Below are 16,395 nucleotides of genomic sequence, written 5' to 3'. Positions count from 1 at the left end.
CACTGCTGACCTGTTGTCATAGTGAACGGGGCTGGTGACTGCACCTAGCCCCTGAGAACCGCATCAGGAATCACAAGATTCCTGCCACTACAATTTGCACTGGTCTTAATCGCCAATCTGAATATAGCCTTACCTTCACTACTAGATGTGCCCATTGTGTGCGCTGGACTCCAGGATAAGCAAATATTGTCTCAATACTAGAGTCATGTGTATTCTTACATGAATCTGTGTGTTTGTGTAATTCTTATAGATCTTTGCAGTAATCCATTTTGAAACTTTACCTCCTATAAAGGAGCTTCCTGTAATTAAGACCAGTCACTACTGCTCTCTATCCTTGTGCAATGTGGCTGATCTTCTATCTGCCCCTTTCTATTGTTTTCATCAGGCAGCCTGTAGAAGGGGAACCTTCCTACAACTCTGCTCAGGCTATGTACAATGTACAATGTGCAATGTGCAATGATATCACCACTACTTTAAAGTGGAGCTCCGCTCAAAAGGGGAAGCTCTGCTTGTCTGCCTCCCCCCCCTCCGCTGCCACATTTGGCACCTTTTCGGGGGAGTGAGTACCTGGTTTTGACAGGTGCCCGCTCCCACGTCCGGCACAGTTTGCCGCAGCTAATTGAGCTGGAAGTCCGATCCCCCTTCGTCCCCCACAGCATTCTGGGACGCATCACAAGTCCCAGAAGACTGCGGCCCAGTCACAAAGACATAGTAGTAAACCAGCTGTGAAGCCACATGACTTTACTGCCGGTTTCCCTTAGTCAAGATGGTGGCGCTAGCACCCAATAGCCAATTGAAGAATCAGCTCAGGTGAAGACACCGCTGGATGCCTGGACAGGTAAGTGCCCTAGTATTAAAAGTCAGTAGCTGCTGACTTATTTTTTTTTGGAGGGGAACCTGGAGCTCCTCTTTAACAAGGTAATAACTGGGTTTGCAGAGTCATTTGGTGCACACAATGTGGATTTATATCCTTTGTGATTTTTTTTTAAGAATATCTTTATTTTTTTTTTCATGCCCAGAATTCAGCTTTAAAGGCTAAGCTCATCTTTGGAACATGTCACATGTTTCATCCATATGATAGCAGGCAGGGGATCCTCTCCCTGCATCTGCTGTCACAATTTACAAACAGCATGGCCATGTGGGGCTCAGCACACACGTCCGCATTATTTATTCCCAGTTTCCCAATGGCTTGTAGTTTTCTAGTGAGGGCTCTCATAGCTCATTAATTCTTCCAGCCATTCAGTAACTGCCTGGCTGTATCAGAAGTATATGCACACAGTGTACAGTCTGCAGGATTCTTACTTTGCACCCGCGATCTGCTGATTGCGGGTGCAATGCTTTGGGGTCTCCAAACTATGGCCCTCCAGTTGTTCAGGAACTACAATTCCCCGAATGCCTAGTCATGTCTGTGAATGTCAGAGATTTACAATGCCTCATGGTAGTGTAGTTCCACAACAGCTGGAGGGCTGTAGTTTAGAGATGCCTGCTACAGGCTCCAGTGTAAAAAAATAGACTTTGCACTTTTATTTCAGGTAGAAAAAAAAAAATCAGAGGGCCTTGAAAAAGTATTCGTACCCATTGACATTTTCCACATTTTGTCATGTTATAACCAAAAATGTAAATGTATTTTATTTGGATTTTTTGTGATAGACCAACACAAAATGGCACATAATTGTGAAGTGGAAGGAAAATGATAAATGGCTTTCAATTTTTTTTACAAATATGTGAAAAGTGTGATGTGCATTTGTATTCAGCCCCCCCGAGTCAATACTTTGTAGAACCACCTTTGACTGCAATTACAGCTGCAAGTCATTTTTGGGGATGTCTCTAACAGATTTACACATCTAGAGAGTGACATTTTTTCCCATTCTTCTTTGCAAAAAAGCTCAAGCTCTGTCAGATTGGATGGAGAGCATCTGTGAACAGCAGTTTTCAATTCTTGCCTCAGATTCTCAATTGGATTCAGGTCTGGACTTTGACTGGGTCATGCTAACACATGAATATGACAAAATGTGGAAAATTTCAAGGGGTATGAATATTTTTTCAAGGCATTGTGTTTATTTTATTTTTTTATGAAAGATGAATTCTCCTTTTAAATATTTTCCGTATGCATTGTGTGTTCTAAACTTGAAAGTTCATTAAAGGCTCTCCAAACAATATTTTCTGAAATCAGGATTTAACAGATGGTAGCCTTGATTTTTTTTTTTTTTTTTTATGCCCTTTTCAGAACATTACACTGAACTAGAAATTTAATAAAAGCATTACTGGCATACACAAAAAGAATTAAAAAAAGGTAAAACGTAAAACTGTGCTCAAGTAATAAAGAACCAACACTGTACTTGTGATAAATGTTGCACAACATACTGTACAATATGTCCACCTACTAACTAAAAATTAAGATTTGCACATTCCTTATATAGTCCCTGTCAGTCACGATGGTCCACAATCTGATTCATCTGCACCATGGCGATTATAACACTCTGTTTCTGTGTGTTGTTGAATCCTACCTGCATTCTTGTATCATGATTCAATTTCATTACATAAATACATTGTTTTAATTTTTTTTAATTAAGATTTGCAAAACCATAAATAGATAATTTACAATAACAAAATGCTACTTTCTGAGCCTAAACGTAACCACTAATGTGTTAAGGCCAGTCCACACTAGTCATTTTCCCATGTGGCTGATATGTCATCCTAATAGTTGCTGTAGAAGGGGGCTCAGAGTTCAGTAAGGTCTCATTCACAAAGGTTGTACATAAACGTACCCCTAAGAGGCCCGTTTTTACTCGCACTGGGATACACTGGTGTTCCATACTTCCCCATTTAAGCCAGGGGTGTCAAACTCAATTTCATTGCGGGCCGTATCAGCATTATGGATGTCTTTGACCACTGGGCACTTAAACCCCCTTCCTAACCAGACCAATTTTCAGCTTTTGGTGCTCTCAAACTTTGAATGATAATTACTCAGTCATGCAACACTGTTTTCACACAACAAAAGGGGATTTTGGGACTTTATATGAAGCAGTCAGAATGCAGAGGTATAGATGAGAAAATTTTAATAATAACATGGTATAAAATATTTAGCATATATATACAATTGTAATTGCACAAAATATGAACATGATTATATCATATATCATAATGAATACCGTATTTATCGGCGTATAACACGCACCGGCGTATAACAGGCACCCCAATTTAGGAGGGAATTTTAAGGAAAAAAAAACTTTTAGGAGGGAAGTTGAAGGAAAAAAAACTTACATTTAAATGCCCATCATTGCAGCCTTCTCAGTGCAGCCTTGCCCCAGTGCAGCCATGTCAGTGCAGCCTTGTCAGTGCAGCCTTGTCAGTGCAGCCTTGTCAGTGCAGCCTTCCCCAGTGCAGCCTTCCCCAGTGCAGCCTTCTCCAGTGCAGCCTTCTCCAGTGCAGCCTTGTCAGTGCAGCCTTCTCCAGTGCAGCCTTGTCAGTGCAGCCTTCCCCAGTGCAGCCTTGTCAGTGCAGCCTTCCCCAGTGCAGCCTTCCCCAATGCAGCCTTGCATCCTGTGATCCCTGCCATCCTGTCTTTCAAAATCGCCGACCGCGATTTGAAAATGGCGCAGCCGGCGCCGAAATACACAGAGCCGGTCCTCGGCTCTTCTCGGCGGCTCTCGTTTACTTTCGGCTCCACTCGTAGTCCCGAGCGGAGCTATCCGAAGTGTACTCGGCTAGGTTCGGGCGGGGCTCGAGTGAAGACGAAAGTGGCCGAGAAGAGCCGAGGACCGGCACTGTGTATTTCGGCACCGGCGGCGCCATTTTCAAATCGCGGTCGGCGATTTTGAAAATCTGACAGCTCCGGATCGCAGGGGATCGGCGTATAACACGCACCCGCGATTTTCCCCTGATTTTAAGGGGAAAAAAGTGCGTGTTATATGCCGATAAATACGGTACATATCAATAGTGAAATTGATCAAATATTACACAATGGCATAGCCTGCAAACACCAGGTGACTTGCCCGACACTGCATCTGTGATCATATGATGTGAGAAGTTAGGCATGGTGAGTAAATTGTAACATCGGGTGTAGCTTATAGCTCGACGCGTTTCGTGACTATCACTCATCAGGAGCAGTTACATTGTGTTGCCTGTAGAAGATATAAATATAAGGTAAACCAACTCTGTATAGAGGAGGAAGGGAATCAGATAATTTCTCATGCAGGCTGCCACATGCCGTACTCACTGCTGCCTCGGTAAGTGTGCCTGGTCAACTAGCCATGGTCAATATAAATTATCTGATTCCCTTCCTCCTCTATACAGAGTTGGTTTACCTTATATTTATATCTTCTACAGGCAACACAATGTAACTTCTCCTGATGAGTGATAGTCACGAAACGCGTCGAGCTATAAGCTACACCCGATGTTACAATTTACTCACCATGCCTAACTTCTCACATCATATGATCACAGATGCAGTGTCGGGCAAGTCCCCTGGTGTTTGCAGGCTATGCCATTGTGTAATATTTGATCAATTTCACTATTGATATGTATTCATTATGATATATGATATAATCATGTTCATATTTTGTGCAATTACAGTTGTATATAGATGCTAAATATTTTATACCATGTTATTATTAAAATTTTCTCATCTATACCTCTGCATTCTGACTGCTTCATTTAAAGTCCCAAAATCCCCTTTTGATATATTTGAAATAGGGATGGAGGCACCTACCCATGCCTCATATAAAGTCCCAAAACCCTCTTTTTTCTACTGTTTTCACACAAATAGAGCTTTCTTTTGGTGGTATTTAATCACCACTGGGTTTTATCAATGAAAAAAGACCAGAAACTCTGTAAAAAAAAAAAAAAAAAAATTCCTTCTTTCTGTTATAACATTTTTCAAATTTAGTAACATTTCTTCATAAATTTTGGCCAAATTTTATACTGCTACATATCTTTGGTACAAATAATCCAAATCGGTGTATATTATTTGGTCTGTGTGAAAGTTATAGAGTCCACAAGCTATAGTGCCAATCACTGAAAATAGATCACACCTGAAGTACTGACGGCCTAGCTCATTTCTTGAGACCCTAACAAGCCAGGACAGTACAAATACCCCACAAATGACCCCTTTTTGGAAAGTAGACAGTTATTTAGAAAGAGGCATGGTGAGTTTTTTAAGTTGTAATTTTTTCTCACAATTCTTTGATCTTTTCAAGATTTTTTTTTTCTTGTTTTTTTCTTCACAAAATTGTTATATTAGTAGGTTATTTCTAACACACAGCATATGCATACCACAAATTGCACCCCAAAATACATTCTACTACTGCTCCTGAGTATGGTGATACCACATGTGGGAGACTTTTACACACCATGGCCACATAGAGAGGCCCAACATGCAGGGAGCACCATCAGGCATTCTAAGAGCATAAATTACACGTCTAATTTCTTGACTACCTCTTGCACTTTTGAAGGCCCTGGAGCAACAGGACAATAAAAACGCCCAAAAAATTACCCCATTATGGAAAGAAAACACCCCAACGTATATTATATGAGGCATATCGAGTCTTTTGAACATGTTTTTTTCTACAAGTTTTTGGAAAATGTGGAAAGAAAATGAAAACGCATTTTTTTTACACAAAGTTGTCCATTTATACAATATTTCTAACACATAGCAGTTACATAGCAAAAGTTACACCCCAAAACATTGTCTGCTACTCCTGAGTATGGCGATACCACAGGTGTAATATTTTTACACAGCCTGGCCACATACAGAGGCCCAACATGCAGAGAGCACCATCAGGCGTTCTAGGGGCATAAATGTCAAATCTAATTTGACTACCTATTACACTTTGAGGCACTGTAGTGGCATGGATAAGCCGTGGATGGGGATGGCTAAGCGTGGTTGAGCCATGAATGTGGATGGCTGGGTATGGATGGGATGGCTGAGCATGGCTGGGTATGGCTGCATATGGATGGGATGGCTGGGTCGGGTATGGCTGAGTATGGCTGGGTGGGTATGGCTGAGGATGGATGGATGGATGAGTATTGCTAAGCATGGATGGATGGATGAGTGTTGCTGAGTATGGATGGGTGGATGAGTGTTGCTGAGCGTGGATGAGTATTGCTGAGCATGGATGAGTATTGCTGAGGATGGATGGATGACTATTGTTGAGTATGGATGGATGAGTATTGCTGAGGATGGATGGATGACTATTGTTGAGTATGGATGGATGAGTATTGCTGAGGATGGATGGATGAGCATGGATGGATGGCTGGATGAGTGCTGGAATTGTCAAATATCATATGTGGGCAGTACACATCCAGCCCACAGCGCTGCAGCACTTGATCTCTCCCCTCTCTGCTCACACTGTACCAATCAGTACAGAGAGGGGAGAGAGGAACCGGACGTGACCCCGGTTTGTTTACAAGTGCTCGCTCCATCATTTGACGGAGTGATCACGTGGTAAACGGCCTCTGTCAGGACCACGGATATTCCCGGGTGCACGCCCAAGGGGGTGCGCGGGAGCAAGATTCTGGGAGGACGCCTATGGACGCCCTACCAGAATAAGCCGACCTCACTGCAGCCGTCTTTCGGCTATGGCCCGGTCGGCATGTGGTTAAAGGGCTGGATGCATCTGTAAGTCTGTGTATGCAAAGTTCAGGAGTGCGCTACGCACATAGTGCAGGGTTCAAGAGTGTGCTATGTACAAAGTGCAGAGTTCAGGCATGCGTTACATGCAGAGTTCAGGGGTGCGCTGTGTACAGAGTGCAGGGTTCAGGGTGTGTTATGCAGGGTTCAGCTCTTTCACAGGCTGTCCACATCTCACTTCCACCACTCCTAGGCTCTGATCTCTTCCCCATCTCCCACCTCTGTACATATCTCCCTCCGCAGCCCTCAACCCTCAGAAGGCTTGTGTGTTTACAAGTGACAGTGGTGAGCAGGGAGCGGAGGGCAAAAGCTGGAGATGGCGGAACAGAATTCCACCACATTCTAACTGAAAAAAAAGCCCTGGATGCAAGGGCCGCATACAATTGCTTGGCGGGCTGGATTCAGCCTTGTGTTTGGCACATGTGATTTAGGCAGTCCTGTTGCTATCAATTGGGACACACCAGCTGCACGGACACAACCACTGTTCCTAATGTGACATCCGTGTACCCGCATACTCCTGTGTCCGTACAGAGACATTTGACAGCAATGGGACTGCTTAAATGGGGATGTACGGAACACTTGTGCTGCCCTGTGTGGGTAAACACGACCCTCCTTGGGGTTCATTTATGTATGCCCCTTGTGAGCGGGGCCTAAATTTTATAGAAAAACACCAATGAGCTTATTCACATGTGCAGCAGTGGAGGATCATTTTTCAGAGGACATTTGACAGATCGTAAGGAGGCAATGTGTCCTCTCATCACCTCCTGATTTAACCTTGTAAATGCAGCACCACCACACTGCAATCATGTGCCTGCAGTTGCGACATGGCCCCATAGGCTTGTATGGGTTGCATCAAGCAGCAGTGTGTGTCATGCTGCTATATTTTCCTCAAGGCTATAGCAATAAATTGTGCCTTATACGTTATTCATAAGTTGTGTGCCTTATACGTTATACGTGATTATTGAACACATAATTACCCTTTAAGGACTTGTATACATGAAATCCTGATACTTTCCGTATGAGTTGCAGTCACCACAAGAACCACATGTAGGATTAACTGCCCCCTGAGAGAAGAAATGTGAATTTATAAAAATTCACAGATAACATATCAAATCACACTAAAAGCCTGAAGACCGTAGGAAGCCAAGGAGCTGTGCACCAAGCCGTGATGCAGCTTCGTTCGCATAGGAGTCAAAAATACACCAGAGGCATAGCATGGAGAACACGAACCATCCTTTACACATACGTATAAGTCTTAGCCCAGATTTTATCTTTTTTATCCAGACACAAAATAATCTTCTGTATAGCAATTCTGCAAACAACCAAGATGAAGAGCAGAAAGGTCTCGGAGTCACACCATCTAACATTTCTTCCCTTCCTTCTCTTGTTTTTGTTATATTCTGAAAATCTGACGTAAAACAATCTCATTCTTATTGATTAGCATGCCAGAGACATAACTATAGAGGCCCCCCCCCCCCCCATTCCACGCAGTTTTCCACTTGGCGTATAGCATCGTAAAACAATACACACTAACTATGTGATTTCTGTGAAAGTATGTCCCTGTTCTTGTTGAATAGAGGTAAAATGAGTCAAAAGACTTTTGTGGGTTGTGGGGATGCGGAATATTTTGCATGAAATGTGAGCCAAGAGGAAGCAAAGAGTGCAAACATAACAAAAAGTTATAAAAAGTACATTTCAATAAAAAAGACAAGCCTACTCCTTGTTATTAAAGACAGTTTGAGCCCCATATGTTTAAGTAATAAGAAGATTCTTCTGCCAGAAATCGTGTAAGAAGCACAATAAGGCTGCCAGAAAATGTTCCGTGCCCGCTATTCGGAGACACAATATGCGAAAAGATCCCATTTTTCTAATCTGTGTCAATATGCTGCAGGGAAGCGCTCTATGAATGGTAGCAATTACCCGGAGCAAGCTGCTATATATGCTATTGATAATAACACTTATACGATGGAGGTGTCTGCTTATATCAGCTTCACTTTGCTTCTCTACATGAAATAAGCAGCAGTATGCACAGTGTTGATGTTCTAGTGCTGTTTTCAGAATTAGAACAATCACAATGATCCTGTTCTTAATTCACTTCTGTGACAAAACTCTGCTTAGAGTTTATGCTTCTTGGTTGAACCATGGTATGGGATGGTGGGGGCTACTGCTGTGATCAAAATTCATGTATTTAGAAGTATGAAAAAGTAATCAAACATATTTACGCAATGATTATTCCAAGCCTTATTAGATTCACGTCCATGTTATTGAGACCTATGGAATTAGAGATGCAAAATGTAGAGATAAGCTACATAAACACTTGTGTTACATTTTATGGCGAACCTGTGTCATCCCTTAACCACTTAAGGACTGGCCCTCTTTTTTAGATGTGTTGTTTACAAGTTAAAAACAATTTTTTTTTTGTTGGAAAATTACTTAAAACCCCTAAACATTATACATTTTTTTTCTAACATCCTAGAGAATAAAATGGTGGATGCTGCAATACTTTCTGTCACACTGTATTTGCACAGCAGTCTTGCAAGCGCATTTTTTTTGGAAAAAATACACTTTTTTTAATTAAAAAATAAGACAACAGTAAAGTTAGTCCAGTTTTTTAATTCATAAAAAAAATTTTATATTGTGAAAGATAATGTTACGCCGAGTAAATTGATACCCAAGATGTCACGCTTCAAAATTGCGCCCTCTCATGGAATGGTGACAAACTTTTACCCTTAAAAATCTCCATAGGCGACGTTTGAAAAATTCTACAGGTTGCATGTTTTGAGTTATAGAGGAGGTCTAGGGCTAGAACTGTTCCTCTCGCTCTACCGATCACGGCGATACCTCACATGTGTGATTTGAACACCGTTTTCATATGCGGGCGCTACTCACGTATGCGTTCGCTTCTGCACGCGAGCTCGGCATGAGGGGGCGCGTTTAAAAAATTTTTATTTCTTATTTATTTTACCTTTTATTTATTTTTTTTACACTGTAAACATCCCTTGTAATAGAAAAAAAGCATGACAGGACCTCTTAAATATGAGACCTGGGGTCAAAAAGACCTCAGATCTCATATTTACACTATAATGCAATAAATAATAAAAAAAAAATTGTCATTTAAAAAAAATGGCCCTTTTAAGAGCTATGGGCGGAAGTGACGTTTTGACGTCGCTTCTGCCCTGCAATGTCATGGAGACAGGTGGGGGCCATCTTAACCCTCACTCGTCTCCATGCACAGCTACCGAGAGGATCAGATCATCTCTGCTGCTGCCGACGTCTCCGGTAAGCGGCAGGGGAGCACCGGAGTGCGGCGGGAGGGGGGCCCTCTCCCGCCACCGATAAAAGTGGTCTTGCGGCGAATCCGCCGCAGAGGCCACTTTTATATTGTAGACAACCGCTGGCGGAACATGAGGATACCAGGGTTATGGCAGCTAGGTGCTGCCATAACAACGATATCCATCCTCAAAGTAAGGACGTATATTGGCGTTGGGTGGTCGGCAAGTGGTTAAACTGAGGTTCAGCAACCCGTAGATCACGGCCCAGGTGACCAGGTGGTAGATCATGGTCTGGGCTTGCTGACCTGCCAGCCCAGAGCATCAGAGTGCAATGCAGTGTAGCACCTGCCAAGCATAACCCATTTAAGTGAATGAGGCCGCTCTACAAGTGTCCTGCAACCTTGTGCATTACAGCAAACAATGGGTTAAAAGCATTGTGTTGATTTCTTACCACCTGCTTTAACCCCTTGGACCCTACAGAAGCATGCAGTTGCTGGGCACTTGCAGGGGGGCCCCATTTACTTAAATGGGTCATGATTTGCAGGCGACAGCACCCACCAAAAGCAACAGGGGGTTTAATTCCTGCTGTGGCATGTCTACACCTTTGGCTGCTGTCTCAGCGGCTAAAGGGTGTACGGATAGGGGGCCGGAAAACCACGATTAAATTGCAGGGATTTACCACACCCAACTTTGTGTGAATGAGCCCTAAGGGTGCTGTTGCTGAATGCAAAAAAGGGCTCATTCACAAGCACAGCAGGCACTGCTGCTCCCCTAGAAGAAAAAAAAAATACTGATAAAAAAAGTTTAACCAAGGTTATATACTAAATAACACTCATGGGTGATCTAACTTGGGCAGAAAACCAAACTTTTAGCCACAGGCCCACCATCATCACATTCCATAAGTAGAGGGATCGGTTTGTGCATGCACAAATCACATTTTCTGTTTCTCCTCTCCATGGTAACTTCATCGCTAGGTTCCAACAAGCATGTTAATACCTGCTGGCTCTAGTTGTTAATCGCATAAGGTCTCTAGTCTCCACCACCCAAAAGATGAACCTTGTCGGCCTTCCTGCTCCCCTAACAGATATCTCACTTTCCTTGTTAGGTCACCTGCATAATCTGCTATTAGATTTGGTAACTTAACCACTTCAATACAGGGCACTTTACCCCCTTCCTGCCCAGCACAATTTTCAGCGTTGTCACACTTGGATGACAACTATGATGCCATGCAACACTGTACCCAAACTAAATTTTTATCATTTTCTTCCAACAGATAGAGCTTTCTTTTGGTGGTATTTGATCACCGCTGTTTTTTTTTTTTTTTTGCTAAACAAACTAAAAAGGACTGACATTTTTGAAAAAAAAAAAAAAGTTTTTCTTTGTTTCTAATATAAAATTTGTTTTTCTCCTTCACTGACGGGCACTGATGAGGCTGCACTAACGGGCACTGATAAAGTGGCAATGATGGGCACTGATGAGGAGGCACTAATATGTAGAATTGATGGGAATCAATAGGCGGCACTGACAGGCGGCACTGATGGGCACTAATAGATGGCACTGATGGGCAACACTAATGAGGAGGTACTGACAGTCGTTACTGATGGGCACTTGTGAAGGGCACTGACAGGCGACACTGATTGGCATTGTGGTGGGCACCGCGCTGATAATTAATGCACTGATTATCAGCGCACATCCCCCCTCTGACAGTAGAGCCGCTGGGAAACCTTTTAGGGATTTAGCTTTTAGGGAAACCTACCCAGAAAGAAATGACCATTGTTCCTCGATGATTCTTAATATCTTGGAGTTCATGACTTCAGTATTTTGAGTCACTGATGAGTACTGAAAAAGTGGAATGAAGTGAGCACCACTTATGTATGCTTATTCCTCCCATCTACATTAAAAAACTAATTTGCAGGTTTGTGTGTGTTTTCTTTTCCTTAGTGTTGTGGCTTCTTCCCACAACCCAGAAACATGCTGACAGTTTAAAGTAGGGTTGTCCCGATACCGATACTAGTATCGGTATCGGCACCGATACCGAGCATTTGCCCAAGTACTTGTACTCGGGCAAATGCTCCCGATGCTTCCGCCGATACTATGACAGTCAGCGGTGATCGGCGTGTGGGGGAGTTACAAGCTTCCCCCCCGCGGCTTTCAGTGACATACAGCGGTGATCGGTGCTTGTAACTTCCCCACGCGATCACCGCTGACTGTCACCTCATCCTCCTCCATGCCCCCTCCGTTCCTTTGTCCCCCTCTCCTTCTCTGTCCCCCTCCGTTCCATTCCTCTGTCCCCCTCTCCTTATCTGTCCACCTCCGTTCTGCTGTCCCCTCCGTTCCGCCGTCGTCCTCCTCCTTCCTTTGTGTATGGAGAGAGTCAGCTGACTCTGTCCATTCACATAACTGAAACATTGTAATCTCCTGTGATTACAATGTGTCAGTTTATGAATGGAGAGGAGCCGCTGTCTTCTCTCCATTCATTCTCAGTGCAGCTGAGGCTACAGAGAAAGGGACTGGGGAATCTCTATCCTCGGTCTCTTTCTCTGTCTCAAGGGGGAGATATCAGAGGTCTGTTAAGACCCCTGATATCTCACCAAAGCCCAACAGGGCTGATTAAAAAAAAACAAAAAAAAAAACATATTGCAAAAATGAATAAAAAAAATATTATTGTAAAAAATAAAAATTGTAATTAAAAAAAAAAAAAAAACAGACACCGTTCACCCCCCCCCCCCCCCCCCGAAAAAAAAGAAAGCATTGTTAAAAATAAAAAAAAACTGTCACGTGACATTAAAAAAAAAAGTATCGGTATCGGCGAGTACTTGAAAAAAGTATCGGTACTTGTACTCGGTCCTAAAAAAGTGGTATCGGGACAACCCTAGTTTAAAGTAATAATGAAGACAAGACTTGGCAGCATCTGACACTCAAATGTGGGCACTAATATCTTACAAAGTCTATTATTCAAAAAAAATACCTTTTTTTATTCCTTTTTAAATGTGCACTGTGGGGTGAGGTCCAAGCCACAAAAACACACAAAATCTAAAGTGTTTACAGTGGAGATGCACTGAAATTTCGGCGACCAAAAATTGTGTTATAGAACACGAAAGACACATAGCAGAAGAGAGCGAAAAAATCCCAAGAAATTCTTTAAGTATGTAAACAGTAAAAACGGGAGGAGAGACCATATTGACCCCATAAAGAATGAGTAAGGAAATCTGGTTACAAAGGATGGGGAGATGGCGAAGGTATTGAATATATTCTTCTCCTCGGTCTTCACGAAGGAATCGGGGCGCTTCACTAACCAAAACTGCAGTGTTTATCCTCATGACACATCACAGGAAGCACCTCCATGGTTAACAGAGGACAGAATTAGAATTAAACTTGGGAAACTTAACATTAATAAACCACCGGGACCAGATGGCTTGCATCCGAGGGTACTTAGGGAACTCAGTCAAGTAATTGCCAGACCATTGTTCCTAATTTTTACTGACAGTCTACTGACTGGAATGGTACCAGGTGATTGGAGAAAAGCCAATGTAGCACCAATACTTAAAAAGGGCCAAAAATACATCCCTGGGAATTACAGACCAGTTAGCATAACATCAATAGTATGCAAGCTCTTGGAGGGGATGATAAGGAACTATATACAAAGATTTTAGTAACAAAAACGGTATCATTAGCAGTAATCAGCATGGATTCATAAAGAATCCTTCTTGCCAAACCAATCTATTAACCTTCTATGAGGAGGTGAGTTGCCATCTAGATAAAGGAAAGCCCCATATATGTGGTGTATCTGGATTTTGTAAAAGCATTTGACACAGTTCCCCATAAATGTTTACTCTACAAAATAAGGTCCGTTGGCATGGACCATAGGGTGAGTACATGGATTGAAAACTGGCTACAAGGGCGAGTTCAGAGGGTGGTGATAAATGGGGAGTACTCGGAATGGTCAGGGGTGGGTAGTGGGGTCCCCCAGGGTTCTGTGCTGGGACCAATCCTATTTAATTTGTTCATAAACAATCTGGTGGATGGGGTACACAGTTCAATCTCTATATTTGCGGACGATGCTAAGCAGGGCAATAAATTCTCCGCAGGATGTGGAAACCTTGCAAAAAAATCTGAACAAATTAATGGGTTGGGCAACTACATGGAAAATGAGGTTTAATGTAGAACAATTTAAAATAATGCATTTGGGTGGCAAAAATATGAATGCAATCTGTACACTGGGGGAGAACCTCTGAGGGAATCTAGGATAGAAAAGGACCTGGGGGTCCTAGTAGATGATGGGCTCAGCAATGGCATGCAATGCCAAGCTGCTGCTAACAAAGCAAACAGAATATTGGCATGCATTAAAAAGGGGATCCACTCCAGAGATAAAACAATAATTCTCCCGCTCTACAAGACTCTGGTCCGGCCACACCTAGAGCATGCTGTCCAGTTCTGGGCACCAGTCCTCAGGAAGGATGTACTGGAAATGGAGCGAGTATAAAGAAGGACAACTAAGCTAATAAAGGGTCTGGAGGAGATTAGTTATGAAGAAAGGTTGCGAGCACTGAACTTATTCTATCTGGAGAAGAGACGCTTGACGGGATATGATTTCAATTTTTAAATACCGTACTGGTGACCCCACAATAGGGATAAAACTTTTTTGAAGAAGGGAGTTTAACAAGACACGTGGCCACTCATTAAAATTAGAAGAAAAGAGGTTTAACCTTAAACTACGTAGAGGTTTCATTACTGTAAGAGCGGAAAGGATGTGGAATTCCCTTCCACTGGCGGTGGTCTCAGCAGGGGGGGGGGATTGATAGTTTAAAAAACTATTAGATAAGCACCTGAATGACTGCAGCATACAGGGATATACAATGTAATACTGACATATAATCACACACATAGGTTAGACTTGATGGACTTGTGTCTTTTTTTTCAACCTCACCTCACATGTAACTATATGTAATAATGTGTTTTTTACTGTGCTTATGGTGTGCTTTTCATAGGTCATGTGACTCAAAAGCTCATCAAAAACTAACACGGGTGCGTTATTGATACGTTCTTGCTGTATTTTCAATGCATTTCAACGGGGAGGTGTGTATTTTTTAACTGACCAAAAATGCAGCAAGCAGGATTTTTCACACCACAATGGAAGTGCAACAGACCAATGTGAAGACATACATAGAATTTAAAGGGATGCATTTTTCTTGAGCTTTTCTTGCGCTAAAAGGTGCCAATAATGTCCAACAATCAATTAATATTCATTTAAATTAATGATCTTAATTAAAAAGTTAAATATAATACAATTATATATAAAAATATACATTTTTTAAAAAAACTGTCATTTTGGGTTTCGGCCAAGTGCATCTTGAATTTTCGGGTTTTGGTTTCCGCACCACATTTCCATTCGATGCACCTCTCAATCATACACTTAAAGGCAGCACAGAGGGCATGTTAACATTAGAATTGCAAAGCCGACAGCGGGACTGCAGGCATGCAGTGCATCTGTGCAGTTTTTTGCAGTCCCAGTGATAACACTACCCCAGGATTTGCAGCCAGTGGTTCGCATCGTCTGGCCTACACACGAATCGCTGAAAAGGGACAGATCGTGGCAGGATTACCAGGCATTTATTTTTACGTTTCAAATACTATTGATAAAATGCATGACAAGAGGTTTCACATTTCTTAAGGAAGCAAATCAGAATACTTTAAATTTACGTACACTTTAATTAGCTCCCATCAGGATTGGATAAAAGAGGTGCCTACAAACTTTTTCTTTGTTGGCCCAGGAAATGATAAAAACAATTCTGTGTTCTTTTTAAAACACTGCAAAATTTGCTAGTTCTATATAAGTTAATAATTAAAAAAAAAAATAGAAATAGATACAGAATGAACTGTTTGACAAAAGAGCACAATTTATTGCTCTACTTAAGAAAATTTGTTCTCTTTGTGGTAGTGCGATATATGGTATTTTTCTATCACTAGTGGTGGTAAGCTATAATAAAACAGGAAATTTGTGCTAAATTTATGTCAACATCATTTTGAGAACACGCCCTTGCCCTATACAGGCAACATAAAGAATGGTCTTTTCTTTAAGAGTCATAAATGAGGCTAATTTTAGAGGGCAGTCAATCCTCATCTGGCTTAACTAGACAAACTTGGCTCTAATGCTCAAACATAAGTGATGTTTAGACAGTTGGGTGCTTGCTCGATCCTCTGGGACTTATTTGTGGCTCGCTTGCCTTCTGCTAGAATGTTTTCAATTCTAAGGTTGCATGTCACATAATACTTTTGATAGCCCAATGGTGAAAATTGCAGATACAAAATGATAGGACTTCACCAAACAAAGAAGCAATAGAAAGCTGCAAATAATTGCTGCTGATTATGTTTCCTAATAATGGTTTGCAAATGTTTAAGAAGCACAGTGAACTTTATGTCCTTTCCCAATAAACCATATCAAGAATCCTCATGTATTTCTTCATTTTATTCAGCAATAAGTTCAATATTTCT

At 42.0% G+C, this 16,395-nt stretch overlaps 1 protein-coding gene across 6 annotated transcripts in view; it reads left to right on the top strand.

The window, feature by feature from the left end:
- The window catches only part of MACROD2 (mono-ADP ribosylhydrolase 2), a 3,509,413-nt gene that overhangs the window by 673,010 nt on the left and 2,820,008 nt on the right, over positions 1 to 16,395 (top strand). The window lies entirely within an intron of this gene.

The sequence above is a fragment of the Aquarana catesbeiana genome, linkage group LG04 (genome assembly GCF_042186555.1).
Source record: "Aquarana catesbeiana isolate 2022-GZ linkage group LG04, ASM4218655v1, whole genome shotgun sequence".
Lineage (NCBI taxonomy): Eukaryota > Metazoa > Chordata > Amphibia > Anura > Ranidae > Aquarana > Aquarana catesbeiana.
The sequence above is the reverse complement of the archived record's forward strand: the minus strand, read 5'-3'. Positions and strand labels throughout refer to the sequence as shown.